The following is a 15,500-nucleotide window of genomic DNA, read 5'->3' as shown; positions in this document are numbered from 1 at the left end:
AAAAAATCGTAGCAACTTGATCTTTTTTTTAAATTAAAGGGGAAGGTTGGAACTATATGCTCCTGCAAGTGTCATTCCCGAAAAAAATTCTAGCAAGTCTGTGCATCCCGTCAAACTTTGCAGTTCATCATACAGAAAATTGCCAACTTTGATGACATGCACAGACTGGCTACAATTTTTTTCGAGAATAAAACTTCCAGGAGCATATAGTTCGAACCTTTCCCTTTAATTTAAAAAAAAGATCAGGTCGCTACGATTTTTTTTCGCAAAGTTACAGCACTTCAAAGTAACCCTTGCATTTTTGTCATATACTACTGTCACTGACACTACCTCATTTGCATGGGGTAACTTCAAAGTACTGTAACTTTGCAACAAAAAATCGTATTGACTTGATCTTTTTTTTAAATTAAAGAGAAAAGTTCGAACTTTATGCTTCCGTAAACAGCATTGCCGAAAAAAATTTTCTGAACTCCCTGCATTTTTCCAAACTTTACAATTTGTACTATGACAAACATGCTCCTAGATTTAAGAGTCTGCAGTGATAGGAGTGAATCAAACTTAAAATCGAGGTGTAGAATCTTAACCTAAAGATTCTAAGCTTTAATTTAAAAAAAAGATCATGATCCTACAATGATTTTTCACAGAGATATCGTCAGTCAAAGTCAGCCAATTTTTGTCCAAAGTTTTTTATGTCTCCATTTTTTCAGCAGGATATTTAAAAATTTTTATCTTTAAGAATTTGAATATTTAAAACTTGAGGTACTCAATAAACTATCCTACAAACAAAGTAGAGCATCAGTTGTGCAAGGAACACGCTCGCTCCTTGAATTTTGAGGAAACAGTAGATATGGAAATAAGGTAATCGCAGTAATGGCGATTTTCCGAAGTGATCGAGCCAGACCTCATTAGAAAGTTCAACGAGGTCGTTTCGAGACGTTAGACCCTCGGGTGGGATCACCTGCTGTAACCATAGATCACTCTGCGAACGGATGCGGCTCGCAGCGTCGAAGAAGAAGAGGACACGGAAAGAAGAGCAATGGGAAGAAGAAGGGCAGTCGGTTCCGTGCAAACGTTATGCAGGATCCCTGGGTTAATTTGATTTGCAGATAAAAAGAGAAATAGAGAGCCTGTCGAGAGCGCCTCGAGGATCGCGAAGTGGCTGCTCTCGAATTCGTTCGATGAACATTTGCAAGTAATGCAGCGCATTTTTATACATATAATCTACTAGCACCATTGAAAATCGACGAGAAAAATGTCTCCTAGAGACATTTCAGTGCTGGCGCCAAAGGCTGGTAATAATTCGCCGAATTTATACCTCTGAGCGACGAAAAAACTGGACACGAAACGACTATGTATAAAAAAAAAATGGAATCGATATGACCCTCCACTAAACTTTGACCCCAGATCATTTTTCAGAAGTCGCGATAATGGCTGGTTCGGTGCTCAAAGGGTTAATTAACGATCGAAACGCGAGTTCGTGCTTCATGGGTGCGCGATTACAGTTTGACGATTAAATACAACGCGGAAAAGTGTCAACGAAGAATGACGAATGGGTAGACGAGGCGAAATCGCGTCGATACACTCGGACATAAATAGATGGATTAAAGCGAGAGAGGATTCGTCGCGATATTTTGCTCGCACCGCCGCATCTGTCAACCGAGCCACCCTGACGAATCGCGTCATCTATAAACGGCCCGTGCATTATCAGTAATTGCTGGCGCGATAAAGCTACGCCGCTCCAAATTAAGGGATAATCTTCAGGGGAACATCGACCCCTCTATATCGTCCGATTATGAGCCACTGATCGCTACAGGGTTTACAACGAAAACAGAGTGGAATACTAATGACAAAATTTTCACGAATGATCCTCTGAAATCGATGGTTCTTTTCTTATAAACAAATTTTTCATGGATGTAAAATTGTAGTTCTAGGAACCTGAGGAAGTTGTCTAGGGTCCTAAGGAAAATCTCTAGGGACTTGAGAAGATATCTAGGGATCTAAATTTCTACAAATTCGAAGAAGATTCTTAGGCACTGAAAAAAGATTCCTAAGGATCCAAGAAAAATTCCTAGGCACTCAAGAAATATTCCTAGGGATCCAGAAAACATTCCTAGGTACCTAAGGATTTTTTGCTGATGATTCGAGGCGTTGCATAACTCTAGTTGCCCAGAATTTCAGTGGCACGTATCAAACATCGTGATGTCGAGGGGTCGAGCACGCGTCCACGACGATCGATCGATTATTTACTGAACCGCGTTCGTCTCGGTTCACCGAGAACCGCGACGCATTACGCGAAACGTTCCACGGTTTCCCGGCACGATTCGGACCTGGAATTTTCATCGGCCGCTTATCGATCCGGCCTCGAAAATGGAACGCACTCGAAAACACGTACCACGAGATCACCTACTTGTGCAATTTCAGTCACACCAACCTTTTATATCCTACTATGTTAAGAGTCTATTAAAACGTTCCAAATTGGCGAATGTCTTATTTTTCTTTTCCTTTCTCTTTATGTTTTAATCAATAAGGTTGCTAGTGCCTCATGAGAAGTCCCCTGAAAAGCATAAGAGATAGTGCTTTCCAGGGGACTTCTCATAAGACAAGTATAGTACATGGTGTTTATTCTTTCCTTTTCTTAATAAGTCTTCAGTCTAATTTCCCTAAGTATAATCCTATTCTGTTTCTTATCACATTTAGACAGGATAGATTCCAAAACCTTGGCAGTGCCTACCCTCCCACGCAATTGATAAAGCTCATGCATAACAGAGACATAATAATTGCCACTCTCTCTATTACCTCGACTTCGTTTAAAACCCCTCAGAAATTATTCCATAAAGAAATCGATGAGCACTTTTTAAAATATTTAAATCAACCAATTTCCCTCGCGATCTCTCCGTTAAAAGATCCACTAATTAACGGGGGCGTTAACTAATCATCGGTACCCAAAGTCAAAGGAATCGACAGATTCTGGAGCAATTTCTCAAACGTCAGACCCGATCATTCCGCGGGCTACTACCCAGTTACGGTTCATCGAAATAGATTAACGAGGGTTCGAGTAGCTCTGCGCATTTTAACCCGATTATCAGGGAGGTTCCAGAGTCTGCGCGAGTTGTAGCTGCAGCCACCAGACACGGGATGTCATAATAGATTCAGGAATCCTAAATCCCGATAACAACCTCGAATCGCCCTCTTAGCTGGAAATTCGAAGGAAGTATTACACAAAATTCCAGTAAGTCTGAGACTCTGCATAAGGCTCATGGAGCGAGAACAATTACTGAGGAACTCTGCACTCGCGGCGAAGTCAGGGGAGGGATGAAGAGGCTTTCTTTGTAAAAGTCCCTGAGGATTTCTGAAGATTTCTGAAGATTTCTGAAGATCCAGCGAAATCCTCCAAGACCTTCCGAGACTTCCGCGAAACTCACCCTGTCAGAATCCCCTCGCCCCGTCGGAGTCTCGAATTCATTAGGCGCTATAAAATTATCCCCCCTCGCGCTTAATAAGCGCGCGTGCTGCGAAGTCAGGGCTGGAAGCTGCTCGGATGGCAGCGGGTCCGTACGCGTGACTAAGATCGTAGAATTTAATATTTATGATCCTCGGTTGCCCCCTGGGAGCTTTGCCAGCAGCGAATGGGAAGCGCGACGACGGAAAATCAGAGAGCGTTTTCCCGACGCGTCACGCGAGGGCTGGCCTATGCACAGGATGTCCAAAAAGTAGGGAACTGCGAAATAGATTCGTTCGAGCATTGATTAAGAGAGCTTTCTAGCTTAACGTCTAATTTTTTAGGTCGTTTTTGGAAACTTTTTATTAGGAATCCATAAGACACTTTTTCTCGAGCTTTTGCGCCCATGTTTCTTCGTACATATTCAGGTATATCTAGGGTGTTCAATAGATGTCAGGAATTTCGAGGAGTGAGTCTACATATCAAAGTAAGAGGAATTTGCGTTTGTGTCTGACTTAGGACTTATTCTACTACTGGCGCGCAGTGGCCAGGTCAAAGACAGAGGTGTCAGTAGAGCAAGTCCCAAGTCAGACACAGAGAAGAAGAACCAGTAGAATAAGTCCCAAGTTAGACACAGACAAGAATCAGTAGAATAAGTCTCCAGTCAGACACATAGAAAAATCAGTAGAATAAATCCCTAATCCTCGTCTTGCTACCCCCTTAACATTCTCTGAACATGTCAAAACATTATCAATCCCCCTTATTTCTAGACATACTGTGTATACACGGACACCATTCCAGAATTTCCAGCCAAGAGGATTAAAACACTCGTATAATTGTCGCGAGGAAAAAGTGAGAATTCCGCTACGGGAGTGGGGTAAGGCGTGGGCCGCGTCAAGTTATTAAATTGAGTGCAGGGGGAGCCTCGAAACGAGTGGACGACAAAAACGAACACGCGACCGCGTTGCCAAATATTTGAGCTTTCGCTCGAGCTCGCCGAAAGCAGAAGCGAGTCCGATGGACGAGTTGCGAACTTTCGCGTGGCTTCGAGGGGGATCGAAAAATCCGTGTGGAGACGTAACCGCGTCGATGGAGGAACGAAAGTGCGAAGACACCGAGTTCACGCTTTCTCGAGTGCTCAACATCGGATCTACTCGTGTCTCGAGTGGCTTTCGTTATTAACAAAGAGTCCCAGGCCCAAGTTACGCAATAATTACCGCGCGGTTTCCGACCACCAGGCGAGAGGAACTTTTCCACCTTCTCCTCGAGTTCTAACCGACGCGACGCGATGCCTGGCTTCGCCAAGTCCCGCGAGAAAGGGGGCGAGAAAGGGGGCGAGAGCCCGCGAAACGCGAACATTTCTCGCTAATTTGCACGCCATTTTCTTTTCATCGTCATCCTCGATGAGGGACGACCGCTCAGAGAACCTCTTCGAATATCTCTGCCTCGTGACCCGCCACTGTGAAGGTTCCCCGAATTATGCTGCAATTTTCTAAGTGCCTGCGCAATGGGCAGAGGTTTTATGAGATTCAGTGGGGAGTATATGTACGTAATTTATTATCGTAAAAAATTGAAAGGTTCTGGGGTGTGAAAGTACTTGCCCAGAGGAGAGGAATTTTCTTTCAGACTTAAATATGTGGATATTTTTCAATCCCAGTGTTCTGGAAAAATCTGAGGCTCTTGAAAAATCCAGGTTTAGGAAATTTCAAGTCTCGTAGAATCTGAGTCTCTTAGAAAATTCAAGCCTCGGGAAACCTGACTCTTGGAAAATCCAAGTTTAGGAACATAGAAGCCTTGGAAAATTAGAATATTTAAAAATTCATCTACCTGGATAATCAAGCACCAAACGTTCTGAAAATCCGAATTAGCTGGGACAATTTCGCAAACAACTCCTGTTTCCAGGAGTTTCGGTAGCGAGGGAAGCCAAAGTCTCCTGGCGAAATCCACCGTTTCGCGCAGCGGACCGCGTTTGCTTTCCAAAGCCGTCGTTTCAGCCGCTAATTGCTCCGGTTCTCGCGTTTCCCATGGAAGCAAAAGCGTGTCGCCGAGCCGAAAAAAGGAAAAACAGCCTGGGAAGGAGAGGGCGGGGAAAGCGAATTTTCAAGCTCGAAGGTCAGCCACTCTCGCCCCTCTCTTTTTACCCCGGGGATGGAATTTTAATTTCACCAGTGGCGGGTAAATATAAAAAAGTAGGCGAGCGAGCAGTTGCCAGATTAAACAGCCACTTTCGCGGTCTCCAAGCGAGCTGGGATAAATATTTGCGCGGCAACCACGTCAACGACTTCTGCAACCCTCTACAATTAACTGCCTATTGAATTTGGGGGATAAAGGATCGCTCAGAATCGGAGACCAACAATAACAGTAATTAGAATTATTAATCAATTGATAATCAAGTGGAAGGGGTGACCATTTTCCTTAAATATCAAACAGAAAAATTCTCGATAAAATGAAATATCAGGAAATTGGAGAAGAGAAGGGAGAGAATTTAATTATCTCGATAGAATCTACCTATATTGCTCTGACGTTAATTAGAAGGGAATATTCAGTGCAGTAAATCACAAGCTCGTCATGGGGGACAGAGGATGATTCATCGAGATCGCGAGAGAAAATGCGGCACGTGTGGTATCCATTATCCAGACGATCTGGATGCTCGTTTTCGACTGGACCAGGTTAATCGCGGCATTAATCTCTCTCCTGCCAATTTATCGTCTCGACTATCTAACTCTGCAAAAACCTCTGCTGCAGGCCTCTTTGGGTACAGATTCGCGAGAAGTTTTTGGGGACAAGTGTCTCATGGACCACCTACAGAACTTATGGAGCAATTAGCCCGACAGAAATTATATTTCCCTGAAAGAAGACCATGACTTCGAGGAAGAACACGAATAGCGCAGCTCTCAGGAGACAGAGGGAAAATGCAAAGCGGGGGAAATTTCGAAAGTTGGTGAAAATTTCGAGACCTCGCGGTGTTCAGCAGTCGCGAACAGACGGTGTGTCGTAACAGCTGCTTTGCATAACCTAATTACCCAGCGACCTGGTCGAAATTAAAACTGCGCTCGGCGCTCGGTCCAACAGCTTTGGCATCGAGCACGGCACTCTCAGGCGACCTTCAACCTTTCGGTGATCACGGATCGACGAGTCTTTTCTTGGCTTATTTAGTTAACATGCGAAAAGCCTTCGACTCGATATCACTACACTGCGGATTTTTATGCAAATTCCTGTTTCCATGAATACCATTCGAGGATTGGAATCCGATTAAAGGTCTCCGTCATCTTGTAAATATTAACTTCCGATATTTTATACATTTTTGCATGGTACATGCATCCTGCAGGTTTTTGAATATTGAAATCTCCCACAAATGCATAAAGATCTGCGATCTAAATATCACTCAAGGTTTTAAGTAAAATGATGCAGGTCACATTTGTGTATACTCTTTGATTAAGAGCTTTCAGATAGAAAAACTGTATTTTTCGTAAAAAATAGAAAATTAAATGAAAGCAACTATGTTAAAACAATATTCAAATTAAAAGAAATATGTATAACTTGAAGCAAAAAGCATTTTGTCACCTATTTATAATAAATTCTTTCATTATAGCAGGAAACGAACGACATAACATAATCTATATCTAAATGAAGGCCAGCAAGTGATTCGAATTGCCTGGCAGATAGCGCAGGTTTTATTTGAAGCCTAGGCAGAGTCGAGGACAGAATTTCAAAGGACTCACCCTTCATGCCGAGGAGTAGCACTCGCAGCTCAAGGAGACGAGAACGTTTCACCGATCGACGCCTCTATCGATACGCGCGAGGAACAACTTGGAAACTCCACGATCACACGCGATACCGATTCGATCACGGAACCGCGCACAAGGGATCAGCCAAAGGTTTCAGGAACATTAAACACCCTCTGCAACAAAAAGAAATGAATCGATTATGAAGCATAATTAAACGCGTTAAATCAAGCTCTGCGTCCTGGCTCCCCCTTTGCGTTTCACCTCCTAGGGGTATCAGGTGTGCTAATTAATTCGGTGTCCTCGGGTTTACACACTTCCGATATCTAGCTACTTTACATACGAATATTCTCTCGCTTTAGGGATGCACAGACTGAAAAAGGGACGCCAAAGAATTTCCCTTTTTCCTTCATATAGCAATATGGTTACCTATCGGTTTAAATCGTTAAGTTCTTCATTTCTCAATGGTAAAAAATACTGTGCATAAGTATTTGGACTCTTTCACGTTACTGAAATATGTGAAATGTACCAAATAAAATTGTATAGTATAGATTTGGCTACAAATCTCATCTCAAATGGTAGGAAAGTGCAAATATTTGACACGTTTCTAACAGTGTAAAAATGTCCAAATAGTTAAGCAGAGTAGTGTTACAATTATGCTGCAGGTATTTATGAATTTATGAGAAATTTCAATGTATGAACAGGAATTTGCATAAACAGCCACAGTCTAGTAATAACGAATACAACGAAGACTTGAATGGGTTGAATGAGTTACAAATATAAGAAAAATAAATATCTTTCTCTAATTATTAAATAATTTATTAAATAAGGGATTAAAATCCTGAAATACTGTGAACGAATAGAAAATAAAAATCCTGTTAAAATCTCCAGCCCAATTTTTCAATGTTCTTGTAAGAAACACAGAATGAATTTACAATTATAATGTAATATTAACAAAAAGGGAACTCTCTATTGCCGAGGCCACGCTGATCCGTTCTGGCCACAAAAGTTGCAAGTCACAGCGCTCCATTCTCCTCTTTTCTTTCGCCCCGCGGCAGAGTTTCGAAATCTATTTACCTTGGCTCGAGCAGCGAGTTACAATTATATTTATGTAGCCTTTTTCCCTTTCGTTTCGTATTCATAGGGGAGCTTCGAGACGCGGCCACGCGAGAATCTACTCGTTCGCGCGTAATTAAATACAGGACTCGACTGCCGTGGCTACCTGAGTTTTCGCCGCGATTCAATTATCCAGTCACCTCTTTTTTCTCGAACTCGCTGAACGCTTTATCTCGCGAAATAACTTCGATGTGTGTCCACCGAGGACGCAATTACCTCAGCAGTGCATGTTGTATCTGCATGACCGTTCCAGCTAGACTGGATTACCTGGAACGACCTTGTTAATGCGCTGTGGTGGCCGAAATTTGCAATTGAGATCGCGGGAAATTAAGAATGGACACTTCTGGGTAATCAAGAGAACCTAGATAAAAATTTGTGTCATCCTGCATGTACTATAGCAATCATGGATAAATTACGACTTAGCAGCAGTATATGAATCATCTAGTTGCAGATATTTAAGGGGGTTTGCAGCTTTTAGAAATTCCTCTAGAAGAATTTTCAGGAACAAAAACTAACCTCTGTTTTTCGGTGCGTAGAGGAAGGAAGAATTTTTTTCGGCCAAATTCAATGCAAGGGTTAGAGAGTAGAAGCATTGCCCTTTAGAATGAGACCAGGCTGACATCCCTGCGATTTTTTTTGGCGGAGGTACAGTAGTTCAAAGATAGACCCCTTTTTCGGGGTCTGGATCAATGCGCGATTCCGAGGCTGGAGACTCACTTTTTACTCAGGGTGCGATAACTCGGCGAAAAAAAATCGCAGAACGCTCCTTCTGGTCTCGTTCGAAAGGGGAGGGTTCCAACTTTGATATCTCTGCAGAAGAAGTCGCGAGAAAAATTTATCAAGTTCCTGAGAGTCGTCTGAAGTTGAAGAACATTCAAGGAAAAACCACCCTCCCCCTCTCGGTGTGCCGTGAAGTGAAGAATTTTTTTCGGAGAAATTCAATTCAGGTGTGTTAAAGTAGAAGCTTTGCCCTTTAGAATGAGACCAGGCTGACATCCCTGCAATTTTTTTTGGCGGAGCTACAGTAGTTCAAAGATAGACCCCTTTTTCGGGGTCTGGATCAATGCGCGATTCCGAGGCTGGAGACTCACTTTTTACTCAGAGTGCGATAACTCGGCGAAAAAAAATCGCAGAGCGCTCCTTCTGGTTTCGTTCGAAAGGGGAGGGTTCCAGCTTTGATATCTCTGCAGAAGATCTCGCGAGAAAAATTTATCAAGTTCCTGAGAGTCGTCTGAAGTTGAAGAACATTCAGGGAAAAACTACCCTCCCCCTCTCGGCTTGTCGCGGAGTCAAGAATTTTTTTCGGCCAAATTCAATTCAGGGGCATAAAATTAGAAGCTTTGCCCTTTAGAATAAGACCAGGCTGACATCCCTGCGATTTTTTTTGGCGGAGCTACAGTAGTTCAAAGATGGACCACTTTTTCGGGGTCTGGATCAATGCGCGATTCCGAGGCTGGAGACTCACTTTTTACTCAGGGTGCGATAACTCGGCGAAAAAAAATCGCAGAGCGCTCCTTCTGGTCTCGTTCGAAAGGGGAGGGTTCCAGCTTTGATATCTCTGCAGAAGAAGTAGCGAGAAAAATTTATCAAGTTCCTGAGAGTCGTCTGAAGTTGAAGAACATTCAAGGAAAAACCACCCTCTCCCTCTCGGTGTGTCACAAAGTCAAGAATTTTTTTCCGCCAAATTCAATTCAGGGATGTCAAAATAGAGGCTTTGCCCTTTAGAATGAGACCAGGTTCACCATCATACGATTTTTTTTCATCAAATGACAGCAACTTCAATATCGACAATGTTCCTATCTAAAATTAACGCTACCACTGTACTGTATCTTATACTTTACTCTCTATACGCTGCATATTTCTGCATATAATTTGTATCCTGTAACTTTCTAGTTATATCCTCCACTTAAAATCCTCACAAACAGAGAAAAATTCTACGCATCACATTTTCCCATCCCACACATCCCTCAACTATCACAAACTCTTCCACGCCTACTGCAAGCTTCAAACGAACCACCCAAGAAAATCTATAAACGAAGCAGTCTCCTCGCAAGAGACAAACTGATTCACCGCCTCGAAGGAATAAAGGTGGCATGTAGAAAAGTAGCCGCGGGTAATGAAATTCCTCGGGGTGTCCGTGAAACGGAGGTAAATCCGATAAGTCGGCGCGAGTACGGCGTCCCTCGCGCTGCTGCAAGACAGAAATTCGAGGGGCTGGCCCCAGGGATGGGCCAATTTACGACGAGGCTTACTGCCCGACGCGTCCCGCTCCAGACTCGAAAATGGCCCAGCGTAATCGTCGTATATTTCCCCTCTCGACACGCAAGAAAAAGGAGAACGCAACAACAGTGGACCCGACGATTCCACGAGTCGACATACGCCCTCAAAGGATAGGGGTGTAAAATTTTTACGAGACCCTCGCGAGCCTCGTTCCTTCCCATGAAAAATCGCGATTTCACGGAGGACGGCGAAGAGCACTTGTCGATTCGATTCCTCTGATTGAGAGAATGACACTTCTGATAGATTTTGTTACTTGAACGTATATTACATGCAAAAATAAGCCACAAATAACAAGTAAAATACAGACTATATTTATATTAGCTATATTAGTGAAAATCTGCAATTGCGTAAAAATCTGTAGTCTAGTGATTGTATAGGGGTAAGAGACTCACCTTCGAAGACTCCAGCAAGAGGAGCTCCGGTTCCACAAGGAAGCAAACACGTCACAAAACCACACGGCACAACGTCATCGCTGGCGACTGAACCGAGAGGGAGAACTGCGTCAAGTCTACGCGTATCGTGAACAAATGACACCACTTCTCATCTTTTCTCTTCGAGATTCCATTCATAAAGCACCCTAGGACAGTCCAAGTGTCCTTCACGCTGCCCCCTCGTCACGTCTTTTCTTAAGCATGTCGAAACTGACCTATCCTGTCTTGTAATCCTCTATACTGTCCAACATAATTATTCCTCTATGCGTATATTTCGTCAAAAGACCATTTTGTTAGAAAAAAAAGCACTAATCAATTGAACGAGAATTATTAACAGAACAATACTCCCAGAAAAAGACTAAAACTGTTAAAAGTCATGCTTGTTAGGAGCCCTTCACTTGCTTCGCAGTAGACTAGTCACCACTACCCATACAACGAACCCTGAAACATTGCCTTAGTCAATGTTGACAGGCACACGACGCGTCAGACCCGAGTGCTGTCTCGCGAAAGACTGAAAGGTCAGCGCTTGTCCTCGACCATTCGAACCCCACCTTTTGATTAATGTAAACAAGGACGCGGGGCAATTGCCATTTCTCGAGAGGGTCGACTGCTCAAGAGAGGGCAAGGGGAAGGGGTGAACCCGTCCTTGGACTTTTCCAAAGAGTTTTCGCCCGTATTTTACCTGCACTTATTAGGGTGGAATAAAGTACGAGGACAGAATTTTTTTATTATGATAGAGAGTAAAAGCTGCCTTTGATACTGGGATGTTCAGCTGACGACATCTGAACTTAAATCAATTTTGTTAATTTTTTTTAGGTGAGCTACTCGGAGGATGTCTCGACTATTTTATGATTTAGCAATAATTTCTCTGGGATTTATTTTTAGTGGAAAATTTTGAATATGGGGTAGATGTATACATAAAAAATACATCATAAATGAATGGATAAGGTGTCCTGTACTCTGAGACAGTGCTCTGTGGCACAAACGACGCTATGTTTCATTGCACATCGAGGACAGGCGTTAACGTGTTTTCCAGAGAACGAGGCAAACGATAGGATGAGATGTTCCAAAACGGGACAACGAAGGCACCTCGGGGACCGATGATTATTGTCAAAGGCGAACGACGAAGCGATCCCGAAGGAATCCTTGCCTCTCAAAGAGCAACCCTTCTCGAGCAACTCTCTACTATTCTCTTCTTTTGATCAACGACCGTCGAGTGTCGTCGAGGTCTTCGAATTTCGAGTCTTTCTCGCTGATACGTTCGCGAAACTGGCGCAAAGTGAATACGGGGCAAGTTCAATCTGAAAAGAGACTGTATACGATGATGAAAAGCAGACGATCATCGTTCGACAATTTGATTCGGAGCACAGTGGCTGAGAAGCTCGAAAACTGTCAAGCTTCTTGCTACTTGATAGACGTGTGAAAAAGCAATTGAGTATATGACATAGAATCTTCTATTCTTCATTTTTCAGCTTTCTAAGTCCATAATTCTGTACCCGAGAGCCAACGTGAGCCCAAGTCCTTTTTATTATTTTTCAGGAGAGCTGAAAAACAAATGAGATTACCTATTTTTTAACACAGTTTTCGAAAGAGTTTATATTACTAAATTTCCTTCACTTATAATGGAACTTAACTAAATTCCTAGTATTCTAATAAAACGAAGGGAAAGCAGTAAGGTTCTTTAAAAAATGCATTTGGGTTAGTCTGGCTCTCAGGTACAGAATTATAAAATAAATCACTCAGAAAGATGAACTAGCTCCAGAAAATGGAAATTAGAAAAAAAGAGATAAGATAAAAGTAAATTGGCTATTCATGTATAAAACCTTATAATAAATAGACTAAGAATATAAGAATGTGTCCTGATTTAAAGATCCCTAAGAAAACTGATTTTTCACAATTTCGTCAAGTTTTCCATATTTCCGAGCCACAGTGTGCCTTGCAAATATTTGCCAGGTATCCATAAATAATCTAGCAGATCCGTCGGCGCTTTTGCGCCGCCCAGATTGTTCCATTTTGGTCGTAATTGATATTAATCTCGCGCATTCCCCGAGCTTCACCGATAGCATGATCCATCTCGCTCCAGCCTCTGTATCGAATTAACGTGGAGTCTACCAGACCCAGCGTAGTCAAATAAATGTTCCAATTATTTAACGGCAAATATTTTCTTGCGAACACTATTATCCGCGGCTTAATTGATCGTTTTGGTTACAGAGCGTTTACACTGCATCCATTTGCTGGATTAACTTTGCCTCTCATTGGGGGTCGAACAACGCTCCCAATTTCTCGTTTCACCGAATGGAGCAATGGATCTGCGCACTCGTCACGGTGATTCGACTTTTCGCGATATTTTCCTCAGTAATTTCGTTCCCATTTGCAAAAACGGTGCGCAGAGAGCCCTTCGTTACTTAATCGAGTGGTAATAACTCTGTTCTCTGGGGGGCGAGGGGCTCTCGAAACTTTTGAAGATTTCTGAGAGGGGTAAGTTCGTTAGAGCTATTAGACCCTTGCGAGATTTTCCTTGGATTCTTAAGGACTCCAAGCTTGGGGAATATCAGGGACGATTTAAACCTTTGTCTTCTGTAGCTACTGGGAAATTTATTTTTGCAATATCCTCTGCGATCTGAGACGAAGCTCGACGATGGGGAAGTGTCAGAGATAGATCTCTCTTTGAAGATATTTTGAGATAAATATTGGACCATCCTGAGAGTAATATTACTCGAATTTATTTTGTATATTAGGGAGGCAAATTGGTTGAGGGCTGTTCATTGAACCAGTTACATATACATTCGTTTTTAGTTTGGATTGTTTATTCCACCCTTTTACGATTTCCATGCATCAATGTTTAAAGTGGTAAATGAGGCAAAATGATTGGAAACACTGAATATTATTTGGAATATTGAAACTGTCCTGAGTCCTCTATAGATAAATATTGAATTTCACGAAAAAAGAGGCTTTTGAAAAGAGAATATTTGGATAGTACTAAGCTGAACAGTATTCTGTATGTCTACGAGTACCTCAAATAGTAGTTGAACCTCTGTTTAAACAACTTCTAATTTATTTCAATATAAAGTACAGCTGAGATAACTCTATCAAAAATATTATTTCTTTCAATTTTAAAGCAACAATATTGTATTTCATTTCCATAAATAATATTGAAAACATACATACCATATAAAAACAAATATAATTCAGAAAATGTTGGAAAACCCTGGATTACCAAACCACAATTATTATCTCATTCCCTCCTCTCGAAATAAAAAAATCGAGGAACTCATGTTGCCTGGATGCCCTAGATTAAAACCCAAAACGAATAAACACATAGACACTGCCCGAAAAATGATTCCAGGAGTCGATAAACCCCACCCAAAGCAGCCCTCAAAGAATTCAGCCGAGCTGATTCGGTCACCGGAAGCTGGGCTTGAGAAAGGAGTCGAAGCGTGCGGAAATGGTCGCAGGGAAAAATTAGGTCGGATCGAGCGTACCAACAGAGAGGAGGCTTCCTCGCCAGGAAGTTGCCAGTCGATAGCCAGAGCTCTTTCGTGCCAGCCAGAGAGCTGGGAGAGAAAAGAGAATTCCTCGGGTGAAAGGTCAAGAGAAAGGCGACTGAACAACGTCGTCTAGCGCGGCAGAGCGGAACGCTCGAGGAATGAGATCGAGTGCGCAGTGCGGAAAGAATTCCGCGTCCTGCACCATGAAGGTCATCGCTGTGACGAGCACACTTGACCTGGTTCTGCGACCAGGACGAAGGGGACTCGCGAACACTCTGCACCCGATTATTCCACCTCTCCTGTGGCAAGACAGCTCCCCCCATCCTCGTGAGAAGAACACCCCTTCCCCACTGCCAATACCTTTCGCGTCACCAAGAATCTACGCTACCCTGCATGTCTGTGGCCAGAGGGCAAAACGACCTATGTCACATTTTTCAAAAATTTAACTTCAGGCCTTCATTGAGGTCTAGAATATAGGATTTATATTTGTAGGAGGAAGAAGAGTTGCTAAAAGAATTTTTTGAAATCTCTATCGAATTTTCAGGGATGCAACAAAAAATTGTAACGATTCGTCAATGTTCCAAGCTAAATATGAAAGTCAGCGTAGTGGGGGAGATACAGAAAGAAGCGAGCGTTGAAGAAAGGGTAATCTGAAAATGCGCCTCGCAGCGGTATTCTTTCGCTGATTGAAAGTAGTTTGTCAGGGAGCAGAGCCTCCATCAGAGAGATTGCTCGAATTCTGCTAGTCAGAGGCGCGCCGCAGGATTCACAGAATCATCTTTAATACCGTGAAATCTTTCTAGTGGTGGAGCAACCTATTAATCAGACGACCAGCCCGCGGGTGGAAAGGCTACCAAGGCGAAGGCCTAGCGCGGTGTCAAAGTCGGCGAAAGGCTGTTTGATCCAAGGCGCGCGTCTTCAGCGCAGACGAAACGACGTTTTGTTTCTCGCGAGGGCGAAAAGGGTCGAAAAAAGCGCGCACACGAAGCGACAGTCATTTTCGAGGATCCTTTGCTCCGCT

General features: G+C 42.9%; 1 protein-coding gene across 1 annotated transcript in view; it reads right to left on the bottom strand.

The window, feature by feature from the left end:
- The window catches only part of LOC143184540 (uncharacterized), an 83,797-nt gene extending 76,514 nt beyond the window's left edge, over positions 1-7,283 (bottom strand). Inside the window, exon 1 of the mRNA XM_076386857.1 lies at positions 7,162-7,283. The gene's annotated coding sequence lies outside the window, so the exon portion shown is untranslated. The remainder of the gene's footprint in view (positions 1-7,161) is intronic.
- Between the last annotated feature and the right edge of the window lie 8,217 nt (positions 7,284-15,500).

Source organism: Calliopsis andreniformis, chromosome 10 (assembly GCF_051401765.1).
Source record: "Calliopsis andreniformis isolate RMS-2024a chromosome 10, iyCalAndr_principal, whole genome shotgun sequence".
Taxonomy (NCBI): domain Eukaryota; kingdom Metazoa; phylum Arthropoda; class Insecta; order Hymenoptera; family Andrenidae; genus Calliopsis; species Calliopsis andreniformis.
This window is presented reverse-complemented; position numbering and strand designations above follow the sequence as displayed.